Below are 25729 nucleotides of genomic sequence, written 5' to 3' on the forward strand. Positions count from 1 at the left end.
ATATTTACTGCATATTTGGAAAAGTAAATGACAAAATGAATTTATTTCAAAAGTATATCATAGAAACACTCAGCCATACATGAAATAACCTGGAAAATGAATGCAGGTCGTTTTTGACCCATGTTGTGCATTAGAAGGGTAGTGATACAAAAAGGGTTTTTATTCAAAAAGTAAGAAAGGAAAAAATAAAATAAGGATGTATGATGATCAAAAACAAGTTAATTGAGGAACACCTTGAATACTGAATGATGGAATTAATTTATTGCTGAGATATAGAAGATAAAAACTCAGCCGGGTCACTTTTGACCCATGTTTTGCATCAAAGGGTTAAGTATTAAAAAGTAAATATTTAAACTGATGAAACAAAGTTAATTTCAGATTTTTATGTGGCTTATCTAAATCTGTATCTAAATATCTGTAAGTTTGCAATATGACAGAGATTACAACATGAAAGAGAACTCGACTTGCTGCCATGCCAATTATCTACGCTACTGGCATCAATGCTAGTCTAACCTAGCATAAGCATAGAAAACAGGCTAACTTACTTAAATATATCCAGGTAATGGCAGCAAATTCGTTAAACCTACCTCAACATGTTCAAATTACATGGAGTTCATCATGGAGGCAAAGAAAAAGGAGATGCATTATCTTCTACAAATCTTTCATCGTAAAGTCCCATACTGGCGTCTGGTGGATTAATGCCAGTGTGTCTGGTCTGCTTGCTTCATTTTGCTGACCTGGAAGTAAGCTGGAAGTAAGCCGCTCTCAGTGAAGCTAGTCATTGGTTAGCCCACTGTGGCAGCGGGGGCATGACCAAGCGGCAGTTTGTGAATGGAGGGCAGGGTCAGGAAAGGTAAGTGGCCAAGTCATTATACCTGCTGTCAATTAGTGTGTGGGTGTGTGTGTGCATTTTGTTTGTTGCAGGGACGGAGCATAAAAGGAGGGGGAGAGCAGAGAAGAGCTGTCTCCCGACCACAACGCATGTGTGACTGATAGTGTGACTGAGTAAGGCTGAAAAGCTAAAATAAGTACAATAAAGAGGTTGTGTGTGACCATCAACTCTCGCCTGCCATGGTTCTGTGCTCCACCCACATCAGGAACTACTACAGTGGTGCCGAAACCTGGGACGCACAGAAGGCAACCACCCCATGGAGTCCTCCCCATTCAAAGAGCTCATCTTTGCCCTTGCTACCGCCCAGCAGAACCAGCATCAAGTGCTGATCGCCCTCTGAAAGGAACAGGAGCAACGCTTTGAAGCCTTGATGCTGGCCCAGCAGGAAGATCGCCAGGCGTTCCAGCATCTGCTCACATCAGCAGGAGTATCAACCATCACCGCAGCCGGCACCCTCACAAAGATGGGCCTGCAGGACGATCCGGAAGCATTCCTCGCCCTCTTCAAACAGGAAGCCGAGGCATGGGGGTGGCCGGTGGAGCAGTGCCCGTCACGCCTCCTCCCACTCCTGACTGGCAAGGCGCAGCTCGCAGTGCAGCAGCTCCCTGCTGACAGCCAACTGGGGTATGCTGACCTGAAGAAAGCCATCCTGCAGCGGGTTGGCCGCTCCCTGGAACAACATTGCCAGCGCTTCCGGACACTGGCATTGGAGGAGGTCAGCTGGCCGTTTGCATTTGGCCAGCAGCTCCAGGATGCCTGCCGGTGGTGGCTGAGGGCAGAAGATCATGACGCCAACAAGATCATTGATCTGGTGGCACTGGAACAGTTCATCTCTCGACTCCCGGAAGGAATGGCGGAATGGGTCCAGTGTCATCGCCCGGCATCGCTGGACTGAGCCACCGAGCTGGCGGAGGACCATCTGGAGGCAGCTCCGATGGCAGGCAGACGAGGCATCTCCCCTCGCTTCTCTTCTCTCTCCTCTCCCCCGTCTCCCTTTCCCCTCCCCACCCTGTTCCCCTACCACGGAGACGGCTGCCGGCTCCCCCCCAGCTGGTCCGTTGCACCCGTGGTGTCCTCCCATCTTCCTCTTCCGTCTCTGTGTTGTCTCCTCCTCAGGTGAGTGACTCCCATAACGCCGGTGCAGAGGGAAGGCCTGGGCCGGTGTGCTGGCCCGGCGGGGAGTCAGAGCATCTCCAGAGTCGGAGTTTCGCAAGGGAGGTCGGAGTTGTGATCCGGATCCCCGATGCACCAGAAACAGCCCCTGATTGGGCCGGGACGTATCGCATATCAGTAAGTGTTCAAGGGGATACATATCATGTGTTGGTGGATTCTGGCTGTAACCAGACCTCAATTCACTAACGCCTGGTGCAAGGTGAGGCATTGGAGAGATCACAAACAGTGAAGGTGTTATGTGTGCACGGGGATGTTCACCATTACCTTCTAGTGTCTGTCTGTATTCTATTCTGGGGCCAAACGCATAGAATTAAGGTGGCGGTTAACCCTCATCTCACCCACTCGTTAATTTTGGGAACTGATTGGCCAGGGTTTAAAGAATTGATGGAACACATAATGTGAGATGGGTCCTGCATAAATACGTCACGGGAAGCTCCTGGTGTAGTATTGACTGGGGAAGCTGTCGCAGAGCCATCTACCATCAGCACCGTGTCAGAGCAATACGAGGAGTGAGGAGCACCACGCCCCTCCTCCCTCTCTCGGGGATTCCCTTGGGGATTTCCTGTTAGAGCAGTCATGAAACGAGACTCTGCGGCATGCGTTTGACCAAGTCAGAGTAATTGATGGTCAAACTCTACAGCCGAGCGTGACACCAGCCTTCCCTTATTTCGCTATTATTAAGGATAGGTTGTACTGAGTGACACAGGACACTCAAATGGGAGAACAGTTAACTCAATTATTAATCCCAAAGAGCCGCAGGGTACTTGTATTCCATGCGGCTCACTTTAATCCCATGGCTGGACACTTGGGGCAGGACAAAACTCTAGCCCGAATAATGGCCCGGTTCTATTGGCCAGGGATTCACGGGGACATCCGTCAGTGGTGTGCGGCTTGCCGTGAATGCCAATTAGTAAATCCCGTAGCCACTCCAAAAGTGCCTTTGCACCCTCTTCCTCTAATCGAGACCCCATTTGAGCGAATTGGGATGGATCTCGTCGGGCCATTAGATCGGTCAGCACGGGGATATCGCTTTATTTTAGTTCTGGTGGACTATGCAATGCGATATCCGGAAGCAGTGCCTCGCCGCAATATCTCAGCACGCAGTATTGCGGAAGTGCTCTTCCGCTTTATCTCCCGGGTCGGGATTCCGAAAGAAATCCTGACAGACCAAGGCACTTCGTTTATGTCACGCACACTGCGTGAACTGTATGGGTTACTGGGGATTAAGTCTATCTGCACCAGTGTCTATCACCCACAAACGGATGGCTTAGTAGAGCGATTTAACCAAACACTCAAGAACATAATCCGGAAATTTGTAACTGACGATGCACATAACTGGGATAAGTGGCTTGAGCCCCTCTTATTCGCAGTATGAGAGGTCCCGCAAGTCTCCATGGGGTTTTCTCCATTTTAATTATTATATGGGTGTAAGCCGCGTGGCATTCTGGATATGCTACATGAAAATTGGGAGGAGGGACCTTCGCCGAGATAAAAATGAAATCCAGTATGTTCTTGACCTGCGTGCAAAACTCCACACCTTCACGCACTTAACCCAGGAGAATTTGCGGCAGGCACAAGAACGTCAGAGCCAGCTGTATGACAGAGGCATGCACCTTAGAGAGTTCACGCTGGGAGATAAAGTGCTCGTATTATTGCCCGCGTCGAGTTCTAAATTAATCACCAAGTAGCAAGTGCCCTTCGAGGTCACATGGTGAATCGGGGATGTTGACTATGAAGTGAGGCGAACAGATGGGGTGGAGCATTGCAAGTTTATCACCTCAACCTTTTAAAATGCTGGAATGAGGGGGGCCCCGTGGCGTTGGCGTTGGTAGTCCCAGAGAAGGCTGATCTGGGGCCAGAGGTAAAAAGGATGACATCTCAAACCACACTGGTCCCTTGTGGAGACCACATCTCACCGACCCAACTCACGGAGGTAGCCAAGTTGCAAAAGGAATTTTCCGACGTGTTCTCGCCCCTTCCCGGTCGTACCCACCCCATAGAACGCCACATTGAAATGCCCCCGGGGGTGGTAGTGTGTAGCCGCCCTTACCGCTTGCCTGAACACAAGAAAAAGGTGGTTCAGGATGAACTCAAGGCCATGCTTGAAATGGGCATAATTGAGGAGTCCCACAGTGACTGGAGCAGCCCAGTGGTCCTGGTTCCCAAGACTGACAGGTCGGTCCGGTTCTGTGCGGACTATAGAAAAGTCAATGCAGTGTCTAAATTCGATGCATACCCAATGCCTCGCATTGATGAGTTGCTTGATCGGTTAGGTGCTGCTCGCTTTTATTCGACACTGGATCTAACAAAGGGATATTGGCAGATCCCCTTGACTCCTCTATCCTGAGAGAAAACGGCCTTTTCCACACTGTTTGGATTACACCAATTTGTGACACTCCCTTTTGGGTTATTTGGGGCGCCCGCTATGTTCCAGCGGCTTATGGACAGGGTCCTCCACCCTCACGCTGCCTACGCGGCCACATATCTAGACAATATAATAATCTACAGCCATGACTGGCTGCGGCACTTGGAACACCTGAGGGCCATTCTAAAGTTGCTGAGGCATGCTGGCCTTACAGCTAACCCAAAAAAGTATGCAATTGGGCAGGTGGAAGTACGGTATCTGGGGTTCCACTTGGGTCATGGGCAAGTGCGTCCCCAAATTAACAAGACTGCAGCGATTGTGGCCTGCCCGAGGCCCAAGACCAAAAAAGAGGTGAGACGGTTCCTGGGGCTGGCTGGCTATTATCATAGGTTTATACCTAATTATTCGGACATCACCAGCCCACTAACCGATCTCACTAAAAAGGGGGCTCCAGATCCGGTCCAGTGGATGGAGCAGTGCCAACAGGCTTTCTCTGTGGTAAAAGCTGCACTGTGTGCGGGGGCACTTTTGCACTCCCCTGACTTCTCTCTCCCTTTTATTTTGCAGACTGACACATTGGACAGAGGACTGGGGGCCGTTTTGTCCCAGAGGGTGGAGGGTGAGGAGCGCCCTGTGCTGTACATCAGCCAGAAACTCTCAATGCCTGAAAGCAGGTACAGCACCATCGAAAAAGAGTGTCTTGCCATCAAGCGGGTAGTCCTCGCCCTCTGATACTACCTGCTGGGGCGCCCATTCACTCTCTGTTCGGACCACGCACCCCTCCAGTGGCTCCACCACATGAAGAATGCCAATGTGTGGATCACCCATTGGTATCTCGCCCTCCAGCCATTTAAGTTCGAGGTGGTCCACAGGCCGGGGGTGTAGGTGGTGGTGGTGGACTTCGTGTCCCGTCGGGGGGGAAGCCAGGTTCAGGCCGGACGGCTCCCCAGCCTGAGTCGGGCGGTGGGGGTATGTGGCAGCGGGGGCGTGGCCAAGCGACAGTTTGTGAATGGAGGGCGGGGTTGGGGAAGGTAAGCGGCCAAGTCATTACACCTGCTGTCAATTAGTGTGTGTGTGTGTGTGTGTGTTTTGTTTTGTTTGTTGCAGGGATGGAGCATAAAAGGAGGGGGAGAGCAGAGAAGAGCTGGCTCCCAACCACAACGCATGTGTGCGTGTAGTGTGTGACAGTGTGAGTGATAGAGTGAGTGAAAGTGTGACTGAGTAAGGCTGAAAGCTAAAATAAGTACAATAAAGAGGTTGTGTGTGACCATCAACTCTCGCCTGCTGTGCTTCTGTGCTCCACCCACATCAGGAACTACTACACCCACTTAAGGAGCACTTCTGTGCAAGGTAGAAAGCGCTGCTCTGGTAATTTGCCCCTGTGACAGCACACTGCTCCCAAATTTGGTGAGGGAGGTGTCCATGGTAACCACATCTCTCTGATAGGGCACTGCTCTCAAGTACCCTTTTATGAGAAAGACCTCACATCTTCAGGGCCCATGAGAATCTTCTTGATCAGACCAGGAGTTCAGCTGCAGGCTGATGGCCTATTCCTGACAGCCCCTCTTTCTGGTAGGCCCGCCATGAGACCATTGCCATGGCTGCTTGCTGTGAACAATGTCTAATAACTTTAGCCTGTGAAAAAGTCCTTGTATGATGAGGTCTTGAGCACTGAGAGGATTGGACATCAACCAGAGAAATGGATCATGTACTCCTGTTACAAGGTCATCAGGATCCACTGGCCTGGTGTAGTCACTACCCAGTAGTGAATGTTTTTTGGCCCAGAGGCATCACACCAACTGTCCTGCTCTTCATTGTCATGATCCATGGAATTCTTTCAAGGTGGATGGGCACCATTTGGAACCTGAATTCAATCCATGGTGGGCCAGAAGGGCATTGTTTTCAGGGCTCTCAAGTCTCAGGCATTGAGTGTGACAGTCACGCTTTTCGGTCTTTTGTCACGCACTCCCGCCACACATTGTATTTCTCACGCTGAATTATATTCATTATTTTTATATTATATTTACATTATTTTATTTATATTATATTTATATTATATTTATATTATAAATTATAATATAAATTTCTCTGGCGCGCCGCTATCGCTATGGAAACGGCAGGAAGCAAGCACGTCCCCCATGAGTCGAGCCTGCCACTTACCAGCCAATCAAAAAAAGGGAAGGGGCTACACAATAATCAATCAGAAGCACTATTGTATCTGGGTTGATAACACAACAATCAATGCAAAAAGCATTGTTATCCCGGGAATTGTTCACGTGATTCTGCTACAACCATCTTCTGAAAGTTTTGTTCAGTGGACACCATGAGGATGAGCTCCAAGCATCACAGAGACCAGAGTAAGTCATATCCTGTTTTAATGTTACAACAAATTCACAACTTGTTTGACACAAGAAATGACAACTTGCCTGCTGTTAGAGAATGTTGCCCAGATAATTAGCATGGACCTGCGTGTGGGTGCGATGCGAGTGCAGGGGTAGAGCAGCCAGGAATAGATGCAGTTTAGGGATGATATCGAGATGCATCAGTTTTAATATGTCTGTGCTTCGATAAAATCTGATACATGTAATAGTTAGATGTTGTCTGCCTTTATTTGGAAATTTGAAACACACAATTATTTAATATCTTGGACCACTCCTCGCGTGTTACCTTCTGGTACAGCGCAGATGCTGATCAGTAGCCAGTGGATGGGGGGGGGGGGGGTTTACAGGTTTTACAAGAGGTGAGCCAAGTATTGTCTCATCTCATCTCATCATCTCTAGCCGCTTTATCCTTCTACAGGGAGACAGGCAAGCTGGAGCCTATCCCAGCTGACTACGGGCGAAAGGCGGGGTACACCCTGGACAAGTCGCCAGGTCATCACAGGGCTGACACATAGACACACTCACATTCACACCTACGGTCAATTTAGAGTCACCAGTTAACCTAACCTGCATGTCTTTGGACTGTGGGGGAAACCAGAGCACCCGGAGGAAACCCATGCGGACACGGGGAGAACATGCAAACTCCACACAGAAAGGCCCTTGCCGGCCACGGGGCTCGAACCCGGACCTTCTTGCTGTGAGGCGACAGCGCTAACCACTACACCACCGTGCCGCCCGCCAAGTATTGTAACTTTTTAAATGATCCCCTGGCAAACAGGTCCACTTATTCACAGGCAATAACAGACGCTGGTCAGTAATAATAAGGCGACTCACTTTAGATTTTTCGGATCACGGATCCGCCGACGGCAGTTAAATACTACTGCTAGAAAAATAAAAAGTCTGTGTGTATTTTTATTTTTATTTTAACCGCTGAAACGTACAAAAAGAAATGTAAAAAAAAAGTCACATTTTTCTTGTAACAGCATTGTATCCCTGGTACTAGGTCAAATTTCTTTAAGTAAAAAGTATTAGAATCGCAAATACAAACGACAATGTGTGTTGTATATATCCACTTCAGCCGAGTCCGAAAACGAAACTATTTACGACATTGAGTATTCACTTGAATGTTTTTATGGTATTTACAACCGCTTTACAACAGTGTCAACCTCATGCTGACCATGGCTGACGCTGACAGCATGGATTCCAAGCTATCGCCTCAACTGTACGTAAGCATAAAGTGTGATAAAGAAAAGTCTTTTCACTGTCTCACTAACCAAAATGTGGGCGATTTCGTCTCTCAAGCGTTGAAAGTAAACAATGAAAAGATCAAAACGATCTTTGGTTCTCAGAAAGAAGGTGGTGATGTAACGAGCGTGATGCCGAATATGCCTGCCATAACGTTAGTTCGCGATTTTGGCTGCAAGTATCTGACTGTGGAATTAGAAGAGGAATTAGAAGAGGATGGTGCCGCAGAGAGTCCTATCGAATCAAGTAGCACGAACGTATCAGCCTTCGATGTGCTCATGAGAGCTCAACAGTCATATGACCACATACCTTCAGAGAAGTAAGTACTGGAATGCTAGTCCGTGTTATAAACTTATACACAAGAACACACACACACACATACACACACACACAGATATATATGTATATATATATGTGTGTGTGTGTGTGTGTGTGTGTGTGTGTGTGTGTGTAAAGTGTGTCTCTTGAATTTAAATTATTTTATCATCTTAATCCGATATTGAAATTTTGCCATGCAAAAAAAAAATTGGCCAAGGACACTTATTTTTATTTTTATTTCGACCGACATCATCAAAAATATGTTGAAAAAATCCGTGAACCTAAAGATAAAAAAATGGGTGGCCTAACAGTGACACTAACGTGTGTTTTAAAGCATTAAAGCCCCAGGACCCAACATCCTTTGACACTGAGGAGTTTTGGGGAAGAATGTCCTCAAAAAAGAACAAAGTAAGACATTTTTTGCATACAACATGACTTGCTCATTATTAACATAAAAGGAAAACATTTAAGTAATAGAGGCCCTTGGTTCCTTTTTCAAAGGTGACTGGCTTGAACCAATTTGGGAGGCTATCAAAGATCAGAACCTTGGTTTTGGTGCTTCCTCATTCAAATGCTGATGCCGAGAAGGTATTTTCAATGGTCAGTCTGAACAAAACCTCAACCCGAAACAGCTTGTCTCTGGACGGGACATTGGCCTCTATCATGACCCTGAAAATGGCTGGACTTGAGCCGAACTGTTTTAAGTGGGAGCCACCAACACAAATGATGAAGGACTCCAAAAAGGCAACACTTACAATAAACACCACCAGTCATAATCTCTCTCTCTCTCTCTCTCTCTCTCTCTCACACACACACACACACACACACACACACACATACACTTATTCAATACACGGAAATTGAATAAAGACTTTGTATTTGGTTGAATTGTCAGTGGCATGTGCTATCCTTTCTTCTGCAAGTCTGAGCAGTTATTAATAACAACACCACTAATAATTGTATTATTAATGAAAGACCCCCATTCCTGTGACCCGTCCAACTGGCCCCAAAGGGGGGGGGGGGGGGGGGGGGGGAGATGTCACTCTTGCCTGCATTCAAAACTTGAGAGCCCTGGTTTTCATTGTTCCTCAGAATCAGGGTGTAGGTCTGCTAGTTGTGCTCAATGACTTAGCATTGGCCTAGCTTGTATTCAGAATAGGGAGCATGGAGATTCGCACATGCCCCAGCCATGTTAACACTAATGCCGCTTTTCCACTACAAACGCGGCTGAGCCGTGCCGTGCCGAGTCAAGCTGAGTCGAGCTGAGTGGGGCTGTTGGAGTTGCATTTCGACTACAACCGCGCTGAACCGTGCTGGCTGGAAGTGGGTGGACACATTGGGTGGAGTTAGCGAAAGTGGGTGGACGTCACGTGATGTCGTTAAGCAGCGCAAACAGTGATATCAGTGACAGTGGCGGAACAAGTCAGAGCCGGGCCGGGGGCGGGGCAAATGACCGGGCCCTTTATTAAAGCTTATCATAACATCATTTTAGGCTACAAAATGTCTGCAACTGCGGTGTTTACCAATTTCAACACTACCGGGTGCAACTATGTTATTTAGTACATCAAGTCCTTCAAACGAACATGTAACTCAGAAACAAAAAACATTAGGATACTGTACATGGCTCATAATAAAACATCAATAGCCTATACTGCGCGCATTATTTGAAGGGCATACGAATGAGCGCTCAGAGGTTGCAACGGTGACAGGAAGAGTCAGAAATAAAAGGAGGGCGGTGCAAACCTCACTGAATGCACTGTGTTTACCAATTTCAACACTACGGGGTGCAACTATGTTATTTTGTACATTAAGTCCTTCAAACGAACATGTAACTCAGAAACAAAAAACATTAGGCGACATACTGTACATGGGTCATAATAAAACATCAATAGCCTACTGCGCGCATTATTTGAAGGGCATACGACGAGCCTTGCGCTCCGCGAACTCGTCCACGATGCTCTATGTCACTGATTCAGTGAGCTTTTAAGCGGTAGTCTCACGACCCGAATAGTAAACAATAAACATGGAGGACATGGAGTCGTTAGTGTTGCTGGTCTTGGTGCTGTGGCTTGTTGTCACCGACAACGCGGACAGATACTGGCAAGAGCGTATAGATGAGGCGAGGCGCATAAGGCTTCAGAAATTCTCGTAATTCGTAATTCTTCTCCTTCCGGGTTTGCGGTGTTTACAGATCCCAGCGCGCTCGCGGGGCGTGTGTGGGCATGTGAGGATACGCCTCCTCACCAATCAGTGCACAGGGGAGTGTCTGCTCACGCCCCCAACCTCACTCGGCACGGCTTGGCTCGCTTCAGCCCCACTCCAAAACGGTGCGAGTTTTAGGGGCTAAGCAGGGCTGAAACGAGCTGAGTCGTGCTGGTTTTTGGTAGTCGAAACGCGAGCCGTGTCAGGCTGAAGTGAGCTGAAGCGAGCTGAAGTGAGCTGAAAAAGGGTAGTGGAAAAGGGCCATAATAGCTCCAATAGCATGGGCCAGTGTGAGCTGCTTGCAAGACAGCAACAAAGACAGCGTAACTGTTGCAGAAACAGTGGACTGTAAGCTGACCATTTAAGCTAGTAGAAGCATCTAGCTAGTAGTAGTTATCAGTTACCAGCCAATGCTCCAACAGAGAAAGGAATGGGAAAAGAGGCAGATGAGAAACTGAAGAGAGAAAAATGGAGTTTATGATATCTTTGGAAGACTGCAAAACTGTAGCTTTAACTGAAGTCACAAGCTGCACAGAATATTTCCAAACTCTACAATCATTATAGCACTGGCAAGTAGAGAAAAGGAAAAGAGGCAATAATATGATGGGTAGTTCCTCCCAAAAAAATATCACATCACTATCAATTTATGACTCGGTCGGAAGGCCTCAGCATGGTCCATCACACACAAAAATATGTCCAAGTGTTCAACACTGCTCCAGTTTAGGAGAGGTGCAAAAAGAACCTTAGTTAAAGTTCTAGGCTTTTGCATAGGGCCAAACAAAATAATATATGTGTTTCCTGGGTTTTCAAAATAGGGTAGGTAGGTAGGGAAAAAAAATTGTTTATCCCAAAAGTTTATGACAAATTTTCTAGGGTAGGTAGGAAAAAGTGAGAAGTTTCCTTTGAAAACTTTTTTTGCAAAATATTCCTTAAATGTTTGCAACTGATCCCAGAATGTCAGAACTGTGTGATTTGTTGTAGGAAACAATGTTGTAGTTACTCTATAGTTCTTCATTTGGAAATATTTTTAATTGTTGTGAATATCTTTTGCATTGCAATAGGCTGATTTGACAAGCAAACATTTCTGTCCACTGTGTCGCTTTTTGTTCCGAGGCGAACCTCCATTTTATAGGCACCCGGAAGAATCGATGAAATATACTGCGCATGTGCAAGCAGTCATTTACATCCAACCCTTCAAGGCATGAACACAAGGGTGGCCAGTTTTTCTACTTAAAAATCTAAGATAATCATCATTGTAACACTAGCAAGAATACGCAGCATTGTTCAGCTATGTATTCAATTGCATCTAACGGTGACCCCTGTCTAGAAATTTGGCTTTGCTGCGACCTTCGGTGTCCGAGTTATAAACGTTTAAAGGTGGGCTGGAGCCATGGATCAAATCAAAACTTAAGTTGCTGAGCAGCGCTTGCACGGTGGCGAATGACTGGCCGAGGCACCGTCCTACCAGGCCGTGCCCATGCTGGTTTGAAAGGGCTGGGGTAGAGGGAGGTTGTCAATTTACTCATGACGGGCCTCATGTCTTTCAGCAAATACCGAGTAGTTTATATGACATGCCCTAGCAGTTCTTGTTTGACTCACCAGGTGGCTGCCAAGCAGGTAGGGTCGGGCGCGAGAAATAGTTTGTTTATCGTGGTCATAAACAGTTGAAGGATCGCAGTGTTTTTTCAGGGTCGGTCGGGTAACCGGAAACACATATTATTTTGTTTGGCCTAGGCATAATTAAAATCAGTAATATATTTTCAGGGATTCCTTTATTTGACATTGTTTCTATTAGACTTTTTTTTGGCCTTTAAACACACAATGCAGTTTAACATACTTGTACATACATACCTCTAGATGCGCATTTTCTGAGGTTTCAGTGGACACCTGAAACCTCAGAAAATGCACCATGTTTCTGACATGACTAGCTGGAAAGTTGCAAAGCTACAAGATACTTTATTTCACCATCACCAGTTTTAACGAGGATCAAGGGATTAAAGCAGTAATGAGCATGATGTTAACAGGTCAGATTAACCATGTCATGATGATGTCACGAGTAACAAATCTGGAAGTTGTGGACTGGATCAGAGGGCTGGACGTCTGGAAAACTCAAAATGGAGACAACACAGCATTTAGAAAACAGACACAACATAACATGCTAATAAATCTACAGTATTATTTTCCGATTATTACAATTTTGAACTGATTACAAACTTACAACCAGATCACATGTAAATAAAACACCAAGATTTCATGTGTGGTCATGATATCAAATGCATTTTAAGTCTAAAAATAACCTGATTAGGTTAGGAATAAAACACAACATGGCTGCACAAATTGCTGTGGTGCAAGAGGAATAACACACTTTGTGATTAGATTAGATTAGATTAGATTAGATTAGATTAGATTAGATTAGATTAGATTAGATTAGATTAGATTAGATTAGATTAGATTAGATTAGATTAGATTAGATTAGATTAGATTAGACTTTATTGATCCCTTTGGGAGGGTTCCCTCAGGGAAATTAAGATTCCAGCAGCATCATTACAGATAAACAGAGAAAAGAAATAGAGGAAAACTTCTAGATAAATTAAAATAAATTAAGTATTTACATATACAAATATAAAAAGAATAAGATATGGGGAAGAGAGGAAGGGGAGGGGGAAAGAGGGAAAAAAAGAAGGGGGGCGGCGGCGGGAGAGATATTGCACATTATATTGCACATTGTCCGGTATTGCTTATTGTTAGGCTAGGCTACTGCTCCTTCCCGTCCTCTGTCCTCCTGTTACCCCTCCTCCCCCCCAGAGAGGAGTTGTACAGTCTGATGGCATGAGGGACAAAGGAGTTTTTGAGTCTGTTTGTCCTGCACTTGGGAAGGAGCATTCTGTCACTGAACAGGCTCCTCTGGTTGCTGATGATGGTGTGCAGAGGGTGACTGGCATCATCCATGACGTTCAACAGTTTGTCCATAGACCTCTTCTCTGCCACCGTCACCAGAGAGTCCAGCTTCATGCCGACCACAGAGCCGGCCCGCCTGATCAGTTTGTCCAGCCTGGATGTGTCGTTCTTGGATGTGCTACCCCCCCAGCACACCACAATGTAAAACAGGACACTGGCGACCACAGACTGATAGAACATCCACAGGAGTTTCCTGCAGATGTTAAAGGACTGCAGCCTCCTCTATATAGTATAATATAGCCTGCTCTGTCCCTTCCTGTATAAGTGTTTGGTGTTGCAAGTCCAGTCCAGCTTGCTGTCCAGCCACAGCCCGAGGTACTTGTAGGAATCCACAGCCTCCATCTCGACTCCCTCGATCAGAACTGGTCGTGACCTTAGTCTGGACCTCCCAAAGTCAATGACCAGCTCTTTGGTCTTCAAGGTGTTGAGCTGCAGATGGTTCCTGTTGCACCACACAGCATCCTCACCAGGCTCCTATACTCCTCCTCTCTGTCGTCACTGATACACCCAACAATGGCTGTGTCATCGGCAAACTTCTGAATGTGACAGAGCTCCGAGTTGTAGCAGAAGTCCGCGGTGTACAGGGTGAAGAGAAGAGGGCCCAGCACCATGCCCTGGGGTGCTCCGGTGCTGCTAATCACAGCGTCAGACGTGATGTCCTTCAGCCTGACATACTGCGGGCTGTCAGTGAGGTAGCTGGAGATCCAGGTGACCAGGCAGGGGTCCACTCACATCCTGTTCAGTTTGTCCTGAAGCAAAAGGGGCTGGATGGTGCTGAAGGCACTCGAGAAGTCCAAGAAGAGGATCCTCACTGTGCCATTTCCCTTATCCAGATGCGAGTGGGCTCGGTGTAGCAGGTAGAGGATGGCATCTTCCACACCGACACCTGCCCGGTACACAAACTGCAGACAGTCCTGGGCATGTTGTGCCTGGGGTCTGAGGAGGCTGAAAAAGAGCTGCTCCAACGTCTTCATCAGATGTGCAGTGAGTGCCACCGGTCGGAAGTCGTTCAGCTTGCTGGGCCGATTCTTTTTGGGAACTGGAACGATACATGATGTCTTCCAGAGGGTTGGCACTCTCCCCAGCTGCAGGCTGAGGTTGAAGATGCATAGGAGTGGTTCACCCAGTTCAGCAGTGCAGGTCTTCAGTAGTTGAGGACACACCTTGTCTGGGCCTGCTGCTTTCCTGGGGTGAAGCTTCCTCAGTTGACCTCTGACCTGGTCTGCAGTAATGCATGTGCTGTTTTAGGAAAATAACCCATCCAAGGGTGGTGTTATGCTGTTACCATCTACAGTTAGGTCCATATATATTTGGACACTGACACAAATTTTGTTTTTTTACCTGTTTACTGAAACCTATTCAAGTTATAGTTATATAATGGATATGGACATAAAGTCCAGACTTTCAGCTTTCATTTGAGGGTATCCACATTAAAATTGGATGAAGGGTTTAGGAGTTTCAGCTCCTTAACATGTGCCACCCCGTTTTTAAAGGGACCAAAAGTAATTGGACAATTGACTCAAAGGCTATTTCATGGGCAGGTGTGGGCAATTCCTTCGTTATGTCATTCTCAATTAAGCAGATAAAAGGCCTGGAGTTGATTTGAGGTGTGGTGCTTGCATTTGGAAGATTTTGCTGTGAAGAAAACATGCGGTCAAAGGAGCTCTCCATGCAGGTGAAACAAGCCATCCTTAAGCTGCAAAAACAGAAAAAACCCATCTGAGAAATTGCTACAATATTAGGAGTGGCAAAATCTACAGTTTGGTACATCCTGAGAAAGAAAGAAAGCACTGGTGAACTCATCAATCCAAAAAGACCTGGACGTCCACAGAAGACAACAGTGGTGGATGATCGCAGAATAATTTCCATGGTGAAGAGAAACCCCTTCACAACAGCCAACCAAGTGAACAACACTCTCCAGGAGGTAGGTGTATCAATATCCAAATCTACCATAAAGAGAAGACTGTATGAAAGTAAATACAGAGGGTTCACTGCACGGTGCAAGCCACTCATAAGCCTCAAGAATAAAAAGGCTAGATTGGACTTTGCTAAAAAAGCCAGCACAGTTCTGGAAGAACATTCTTTGGACAGATGAAACCAAGATCAACCTCTACCAGAATGATGGCAAGAAAAAAGTATGGCGAAGGCGTGGTACAGCTCATGATCCAAAGCATACCACATCATCTGTAAAACACAGTGGAGGCAGTGTGATGGCTTGGGCATGCATGGCTGCCAGTGGCACTGGGTCATTAGTGTTTATTGATGATGTGACACAGGACAGAAGCAGCCGGATGAATTCTGAGGTATTCAGAGACATACAGTGTGCTCAAATCCAGCCAAATGCAGCCAAACTGATTGGTCGGCGTTTCATAATACAGATGGACAATGGCCCAAAACATAAAGCCAAAGCAACCCAGGAGTTTATTAAAGCAAAGAAGTGGAATATTCTTGAATGGCCATGTCAGTCACCTGATCTCAACCCAATTGAGCATGCATTTCACTTGTTAAAGACTAAACTTCAGACAGAAAGGCCCACAAACAGACAGCAACTGAAAACCGCTGCAGTAAAGGCCTGGCAGAGCATTAAAAAGGAGGAAACACAGCGTCTGGTGATGTCCATGAGTTCAAGACTTCAGGCAGTCCTTGCCAACAAAGGGTTTTCAACCAAGTATTAGAAATGAACATTTTATTTACAATTATTTAATTTGTCCAATTACTTTTGAGCCCCTGAAATGAAGGGATTGTGTTTAAAAAAATGCTTTAGTTCCTCACATTTTTTTGCAATCATTTTGTTCAACCCACTGAATTAAAGGTGAAAGTCTGAACTTCAACTGCATCTAAATTGTTTTGTTCAAAATTCATTGTGGTAATGTACAGAACCAAAATTAGAAAAATGTTGTCTCTGTCCAAATATTTATGGACCTACTGTATATGTTTGAGAAAGACAGAGACTAGGTACAAGCCCTCATACTACTGTAGTACACAGTATTTCAACATGGTTATTAGGGAAATCACCTGTGACCCTGTAGAACAGGACAAGCGGCTACAGATAATGGATGGATGGACATTAGGGAAATCTGTGGTGTACCTTAAAGGTGCACTATGTAGGATTTAGGGGGATCTACTAGCACAAAGGGGAAGTCATGGCCTAATGGTTAGAGAAACAGCTTTGGGACCAAAAGGTTGCTGGTTTGATTCCCCAGACTAGCAGGATTGACTTGGGTGCCCTTGAGCAAGGCACCTAACCCCCAACCGCTCCGGCAAGAGTGGTGGCGTACCTTGTGTCTGATTAGCCAAAGAAAAACTGATGATGTGATCATCAGTTCGGGCATTGAACCCGACCAACTGAACTAGCAAAATGGAATATAGTATTCATAATTAGGTGTTAATTAGTATATAATCACCTGTAACTATGAATAGGTTTGTTTTTGTAAGCTTAGAATGAACCCTTCATAGGGAGCGGGTCTTCTTCCACTGAGCCTGCCATGTTGCCCCACCATGTTTCTACAGTAGCCCAGAAGGGACAAACCAAACACTGGCTCTAGGGAATACATTTCGCATTCCATTTTTTTTTACAAGTGGCAACTTGAATTTAGTGCCAGAAGGAGGAGGAAGAATAAGAAGAATATCTCATCTCATTATCTCTAGCCGCTTTACCCTGTTCTACAGGGTCACAGGCAAGCTGGAGCCTATCCCAGCTGACTACGGGCGAAAGGCGGGGTACACCCTGGACAAGTCGCCAGGTCATCACAGGGCTGACACATAGACACAGACAATCATTCACACTCACACCTATGGTCAATTTAGAGTCACCAGTTAACCTAACCTGCATGTCTTTGGACGGTGGGGGAAACCGGAGCACCTGGAGGAAACCCACGGGAACATGGGGAGAACATGCAAACTCCACACAGAAAGACCCTCGCCAGCCACGGGGCTCGAACCCGGACCTTCTTGCTGTGAGGTGACAGTGCTAACCACTACACCACCGTGCCGACCCAGAAGAAGAATATGATGATGATAATGATGATGATGATGATGAAAGAAGAGTAAATGTCAGTGAGGTTATTTTCCTTTATATTCTTGCTTGTGTAATTGTTTTAGTGGTTCCAGTTAAATAATATTCTCCTCCCATTTTTAAGTAAAGTTTTATTCCTGCACATGTACTGTAAGTCTACACATAAAGCCCAGGCAAATCACCCACCAACCACATACACTGCAACCCTAAAATAACGAACTCCTTGGGGGACATCCAAATAGTTTGTTTTATATGAAAGTTCATAGTAAAAGAGTGTGTTATAGCGGGATTGCAGTGTACCAGGATTTTAGTTTTCCAAAGAAAACCGTAAAAGGTTCAAAAGTGTTCATGACACTAGCATTGATTGATTTATTAAGTTTTATATCACATCAGAAACACACCTCAAATGATTGAAATGTTAATTAGCCTAACATCAGTTAAGATAAACAAAAATGTGGCCGTCCATGCGCTGGTATGGCTCTGCAGATGTTATTACACCTGATGGTTATAATACACGGCACGGTGGTGTAGTAGTTAGCATTATCGCCTCACAGCAAGAAGGTCCTGCGTTTGAGCCCAGTGGTCGACGAGGGCCTTTCTGTGTGGAGTTTGCATATTGTCCCCATGTCTGCATGAGTTTGCTCCGGTTTCCCCCACAGTCCAAAGACATGCAGGTTAGGCTAATTGGTGACTCTAAATTGACCGTAGGTGTGAATGTGAATGTGAATGGTTGTTTGTCTCTGTGTGTCAGCCCTGCGATGATCTGGCGACTCGTCCAGGGTGTACCCCGCCTTTCACCCATCATCAGCTGGGATAGGCTCCAGCTTGCCTGCGACCCTGTAGAACAGGATAAGTGGTGACAGATAATGGATGGATGGATGGATGGATGGATGGATGGAAAGTGGGTGATGCAGAGATGGGTATTTGGTTGGTTGCAATCTACAAACTCACCACTAGATGCCACTAAATCCCACATAGTGTACCTTTAAAACAATGAGCCTCTTTAGAGTGTGCGTTATCAAGTGTGTGAGTGAGTGCCCGCGCTTAAAACCCCCTTAGTCGTGATAAAATCAGTGTAACACACGCCCTTCAGAGGCATATCTCTTTTGTAAAACTTCCACAAGAACTACACAAGTGCTCAAAACACAAGTGATAAATAATGCACAATTCTTCCACCACACAATGTAGTCCGTTAACAGAACGCTTTGGTTGCTAAGAAACAACGAGCATGAACACAGGAACCTCTTCACTGTAACGCATTTGGTGACTGTGATGCGGTTACAGGTACGCGCGAATCGAATGCTGCTCAGCCAATCAGATTTTAGAATGGAAACTCATATATATATATATATATATATATATATATATATATATATATATATGGTTGAATACCTGTGTCATGTGTCTTATAACAATAATAAAAATATTATTATTATTTAATAAGTAATTTATTTATTTTGACTGTGTAGAAGCCCCGCCCCCGCTTCAAGCCCCGCCTGCTCCGCTGTCAACGTGTGGGGGCGCGCGCGCGCGGGGCGTTTGCGCCATGTTAGCGGTGCTGCAGCTCAGCTGCTGATACAGCCATGCATGCGTCCGTACGCCGGCCAGAGGGTGCGGGTGAGAAAGTGCACATGAGCATAACGGGGCAAGGAGTGACAAACATGTCGGCGTGAATTCCTGTAAAGAAGAGAAGAGAAGAGACGCAGGAGGGATTATTTCTGTCTTTCGCTGTGCGCACGCGCGCGCTCGTGCGTGCGTGCGCGAAGGCTGCTGGCCCTCTTTTAGGAGAGCAAATGGGGCTTTTTCAGTTTTGCAGCGGATGAACGGCGCCTCGTCCTTCTCTCTGCTCCCGGCTTCTTTCTTTCATTACAGCTACATCATCATCATCATCATCTGGACTCTCTCGGACCTGTATATGACGGTGAGCGCTGCTTTGCATGAATCAGATTCTCGGGTTGTTCTGAATGAATGCAGTTTTTCAGTCATGTTGCATGAATCAGGCTCTCGGATTGCACTGCACAACCGGTGCAGCTTCATTTCTTCCACAGTCATTCGGCTGCAAGATGCACCTGCAAAATATCTCTCTCTCTCTCTCTCTCTCTCTCAGCCTACTTTCTTGTCTTTCTGCATGATGCATGCCACATTACATCATCTGAAATGATTCTTACCCCAGTCCTGTCTTACTGGCCAACAGCATATTTACCCAGTCTGTATGGACATTATGTAACACTGTACCTTCTTGCATGCCAACACATCCAACAGGACATATGTAAATATCCCCAAGGTGGAAATATCCTTATATGGGCTCCTAGAGATCATTAGTGTCCAGTTGGACTTGGATGAACACTGTAGGTGGATTATTGGACCTGCACGCCTCTTTCAGCTGAATGGATGACATCACCTCGCTCAGCTCCTCTGTCTAGGTGCGCACTCTTCTGCAGCACCTGCCCTGTTCATCTTCTCATTTGGGAAGACTAGAGTCCAAAGCGGAGATGTAAACATGTATATTAATTAATATGTTTGTCTGCGTTTGAGCAAACTGATGTTTCAGCTGAAAGATTGTACCGTTATTTGGCTCTCGGTTGCTGTAGGGCAGGCAGGAAGTAAGCAGTGTTGCTTTGAGCTACCTATTGTTAAAAAGGTAGGTGTGTGTGTATGCGCGCAGAGACCTGCTTTGATGGAAAAGTCCATGATGGGTATCCACTATTCTGGATAAAGGGATCGTTGATGACACAAATGTTCCAGATGGAATGAGTGTGACTGTGACCATCATATGTTTTTTTGTTTGTTTGGTTTTCAAATCTTGGGTGTGTCCTTTCTCTGTTCCATTCAGAGAAAACCTAGTAACGGGAATAAGGAGGGGTTAGAGGACTCCTGGTACAGTCATTTGGAGTGTGTACCCATCCTGGGTCCCTAAGGATTGCAGGATCTGTGTGTGGCTTCTTATGGCACCATGGGGATTTTTTTACACACACACACACGGAGTGAGCTTATAATCTAACAGTGGCTTGATTACTACCTGTCACAAATTAGCATTAGACACACAGGGTTGTGTTACGATTTTAATCTGTCCTCAGTCATCGCTGTGCATCATGTTCTTTATGAATCAATATCAGCACTGGCTCAGGTGAGGGACGTTTCCAAACATGTCAACTCGAACACTTGAAATCGTTGGAAAGTTCATGGTCCATTAAAGACCCAGAATTTGCAAATGCAGCTTATATAATAAGTCTTTGAAATCCATTTTATATTCCAATACTTATGGCTCGAGAGAAACTAACATCTTGTCCAAGTTCCAGTAGGGCAGAAATCCAAGATGGCAGCATATCAATAGTCAGAGATTTGACAGCATTTGCTTTGAAATTGTTTTGGGGGGTTTTAAGCAAATTAAAAGCAGAAATATAAAAGTATAAATATGTATTCATGCTGTCCTGGTTTCCTTTTATCCTCTTATACAAGCAGTCATTAAATGAATGTGGTATTAGCAAGCTTTCATTAGGCATGTCACAATAATGACATGTTTACAATAATTGCCTCACCTTTTTGTCATGGGTTTCAGCATTTCAGTACAAAACTCCATGTTTACTTGTATCTATTATTGCAGTCATTCTGTTTGTTCTGTTCATATGGTGTGTATAGCTAATTTCTCAATCTTTTTTCAATAAGCATGTCTTTTGGATGGAAGAGCAGGCTGATTAGCGAGCTTCATAACCAATGCTACTTTCAATGGTTTCAATGCTACTTCTTTCTGGCCTTTATATTTCCTTGTAATACTTCTTTACACCTTTTAATGTAGAGACAATGATTTTCCACTTTGTAATTCAGGGTCTTTCGGTTTCAGTTTTACTAAATTCCATTTCAGTGCTGGTTTCAGGTTTTTCTGTATGACACACAAATTTTAAGGACTTAGGACTGCTTTAAAACACTGTATGTGTGGTAGATATAAAACAAAGAAATATACTTGTAAATTACATTTTGATTTATGTTTATAAAGTTTAATACATGCTGAATTCATAAAATAAAAAAATACAATAAAATAACCCTGTTTACAGTGTTTCACAATAAACGGTTTCACCTTACCGGTCTTCTGTAGAGGAATATCTGTGACTGTACACATTTTTACAAAATCGAGCACAAATTGTTCCTGTAGGCCTTTCGATTCAGTTCCCCAAACATACGATGTTTTAAGTGTCACCTGTCTTGGTCCATAACGGGCATCCGTACCACTGCTAGTGCTAGGCCTTGTCTTGAACTTAGATTCTTTGGATCGTTTGTGTTTCTGACTTAGAACACTAATAGTATAAGTTTAAGTAGTCATTACTTAGTAGTGCAATTGTTTTTCTGTCCTGTTTATTCACACTTGCATGTTTAGAGTAGCAAAGAGAATCTGACTCGGAGAGGCTCAAGTGGTCTTTTATCGTGTCAAAGCTCACATAATCTATTGAATGTTGACAATATTTGCAAAATAAAATACCGTTGTCTTCATATAGTTCATTGGGAAATTGACTCACTCTTGATAATGCATTTACCCGTACTGTCATTACAGGTGCTGATTGTTTCACACGTTTAAATGCTGGTCCAGTCGCCATTTTTGTTCACTTCAGCACAGCAACATAAATACCAGTCTCTGTATGAGAGCAGCGAAGCTATTGGCTAGGACACCCAGCTCACATACCAAACAGCCAATAAGCACACGATTTTTGCACACTATGGGCGAGCCTCAGAAATCCCCCAACAAAGTCAAAGGTGAAGTCTGACACCGTAATGGCTTATTTGATACAAAATATTTAGTTTTAATTTGTGCAAATAAACTTTTTGGACATTCTCTTTAAAATACTGGATTCCCTGTTTTCCAGCCGTTTACCACGATCGTGGAAAACCGTTGTCTCTACTTTAATGACTGATGGGATAAAAGGAAACCACAGATAGGAGTATTGAAAGGGGTAGAGATGGTATTGAATGTGCAGTGGGGGTATTGAAGGAGGTAGAGATGGTGTTGAATGTGAAGTGGGGGCATTGAAGGGGGTAGTGATGTGCTGAATGTGTAGTGGGGGCATTGAAGGGAGTAGAGATGGTATTGAATGTGCAGTAGGGGTATTGAAAGAGGTAGAGATGGTGTTGAATGTGCAGTAGGGGTATTGAAGGAGGTAGAGATGGTGTTGAATGTGCAGTGGGGGTATTGAAGGGGGTAGAGATGGTGTTGAATGTGCAGTGGGGGTATTGAAGGGAGTAGAGATGGTATTTAATGTGCAGTGGGGGTATTGAAGGGAGTAGAGATGGTATTGAATGTGCAGTAGGGGTATTGAAGGGGTAGAGATGGTGTTGAATGTGCAGTGGGGGTATTGAAGGGAGTAGATATGGTATTGAATGTGCAGTGGGGGTATTGAAGGAAGTAGAGATGGTATTGAATGTGCAGTGGGGGTATTGAATAGGGCTGGGTATCACCAGATACCTCACGATACGATAATATGGCGATATTTTGCCCACGATAACGATAATATCACGGTACAGCGATTCTGCGATAATCGATATATTGCAAGAAATTTCAACCACATCACGATCTGTGTCACTGAAGAAAATCAGAATTTATTGACCACTGTAAAATTACATTTCACATACATAACTACACACTCTTGCCAGACATATATTTGTCTCTATTCCACTGCTGGCAAAACCAAGAGTTGCTTCACTACAATATACAGAAAATTCCCATTTCTGCGCTAGTATTATCAACTTTTCTGTAAGCATGGACACATCAGTGCTGCTTAACAAGCAGAATCAAATTGTTTTATGAAAACTTAAAACTTGCACTGCAGACTGCACATGCATTTCAGTGCTAACACTAATATCAATTTGTTCTTTGTAAACTTGAGAACATACCTGAGAACATTTAACTTGTGCTTATTTTGCAGGAACAACACACTGTCTGAAACACATTGAAAAGTGCAGTGGGCATCTTAATTTAATTGGAGCGAAACAGGTTTTGCAAAGTGCATTCTCTTTGTCCGGCTCACTGGTTTTTTTTTTTTTTTTCTCCTTTCCTTTGGAATCCAAAGTGCCTCCAAACATCTGCCTTAAAGTTCGGCGGCGTCTCTAGGTTTATGTTAACAGCCATGCTTGCCTGTTTTTTTTTCCTCACTGCAACCGCCGGGGAAAAAAGAGAAGACGAAGAGTGCCTTGCAGTGAGGTAGCGGCACAGCGAAACCTCGCGGAGCGGAGGTGCGGAAGTCGTACTGGATTTACAACCCGTCTGAAACATGATTTTATTATTTGAAAAAATATCTATATTCAAATTTTGAGTATCGATATTGAATCGGAAGACAAAGTATCGCGATATATCGCCGTATCGATATTTTTGCACACCCCTAGTATTGAAGGGGGTAGAGCTGGTATTGAATGTGTAGTGGGGGTATTGAAGGGGGTAGAGATGGTGTTGAATGTGCAGAGGGGTATTGAAGGGAGTAGAGATGGTATTGAATGTGCAGTAGGGGTATTGAAGGAGGTAGAGATGATGTTGAATGCGTAGTGGGGGGTATTGGAGGGAGTAGAGATGGTATTGAATGTGCAGTGGGGGTATTGAAGGAGGTAGAGACGTTGAATGTGTAGTGGGGGGTATTGGAGGGGGTAGAGATGGTATTGAATTTGTAGTGGGGGTATTGAAGGGGGTAGAGATGGTATTGAACGTGTAATGGGGTATTGAAGGAGGTAGAGATGGTATTGAATTTGTAGTGGGGGTACTGAAGGGGGTAGAGACGGTATTGAATTTATAGTGGGGGTATTGGAGGGGGTAGAAATGGTATTGAATGTGCAGTGGGGTAGTTTCAACCAATATGAAAGAAAAACACAGCCTTCTTAACCTGATAAATGCCTCCTATAGTCTGTACTACTCCCAAACACGGCATGCTTAGATTTAAAAAAAAAAAAAAAGAAAGAAAGAAATGCTGCGTGACATCCTAATCTGTTATTCCCCAGTCCGAACTGCCATTTTCGACCTCGGCACATTCGACAAATGAAGTGGGAAAATTGACGCTGCTGAGTTCACAGGAAGTCATGTATATTTTCTTTCTCAAACAGTGAACTGTACACTGTTTTTTAGATTTATCAAAATAATGTCTGTATGTTGATTAATCTAAAGTTAATACTTGTGTGTGTACAGTATAACTCAGTTAAAGGTAGTAAGTTTCAGTTTGTAAACGGGGAAGGGATTTGGATTTTAGAAGAATACCCTACAAAAGACATGGTCCTCAATTACTCTGTGGAGAAAGAAGGGTTCAAAAAGCTTTTTTTTATTTTTTTTTAAATGTCTATTTCTTTTAAATGTTCTTTATAGAACTATTTGCTGTAGATGGTGTTGTTACTATTTTTGCACTTCTACATTTTGCAAAGTCCATTCTAATAAATGAAAAACTTGGAAAACTGTGCAGTTTATTTATACTCGTAACTGAGAATACCCCCCCCCACACACACACACACACAAAATAATAAAAAATAAATAAATAAAATTCACCCAGCCCTAGTGATGGTATTTAGTGGTAGTGAGGGTGTTGCAGGGGTAGTGAAAGTTATTTGAAGTGTCCATGTTAATAATATTGTGGATGACTTTGTAGTTTTGATTTGAACCATTGCTTCCATGGCATAACCTTGGAAATGAGACCACCTCCAGTATCACTCCAATACTTCAAAATGGTGCCATGTCAGTGCTGGGCAGCAATGTCATTAACCAAAATTGCAGCCCAACTAGTGGGTTTTTTTTTTTTTTGGTCTAATTTCGAGGATGAAATACCATGAGATAAAGCACGAGTCTTGGTAGAGCCATTGTTGGGATCTGTGACTCGAGATAACTGACCTTCCTTGTGTCCTGGAACCATTCTCCGAGTGCGTTTAATGAAAAACTAATGCTGACTTGTTGGTGCTGTGTTCACAGCTTTGAAAGAGTCTCAGGTAAGTTATTTGCGACCAGGTTGAGAACAAGCTGCTGACCCTGGCTGACCTTTACTCACTGTATGCGTGCTGAGAATGCATCAGATCTACATTCCCAGAAGGAGACGTGTGCGCAAAACTAACTTCTTGCTTTTTCTTGATGATTCTTGGAAGGTTTCTTGAAGCTTTCCTGAGAGAGGGGTTTCATAAGGTGTTTTTTTTTTTCTCCTTCAAAGGATTATACTTGTAATCCTCTTTAA

The 25729-nt window shown here is 44.6% G+C and overlaps 1 protein-coding gene across 1 annotated transcript in view; it reads left to right on the top strand.

Annotated features, from left to right (window-relative positions):
* Positions 1–19073: 19073 nt before the first annotated feature.
* The window catches only part of ptpn4b (protein tyrosine phosphatase non-receptor type 4b), a 73293-nt gene continuing 66637 nt past the window's right edge, over positions 19074–25729 (top strand). Inside the window, exon 1 of the mRNA XM_060911943.1 lies at positions 19074–19470. The gene's annotated coding sequence lies outside the window, so the exon portion shown is untranslated. The remainder of the gene's footprint in view (positions 19471–25729) is intronic.

Source organism: Neoarius graeffei, chromosome 27 (assembly GCF_027579695.1).
Source record: "Neoarius graeffei isolate fNeoGra1 chromosome 27, fNeoGra1.pri, whole genome shotgun sequence".
In the NCBI taxonomy this organism is placed as follows: Eukaryota; Metazoa; Chordata; class Actinopteri; order Siluriformes; family Ariidae; genus Neoarius; species Neoarius graeffei.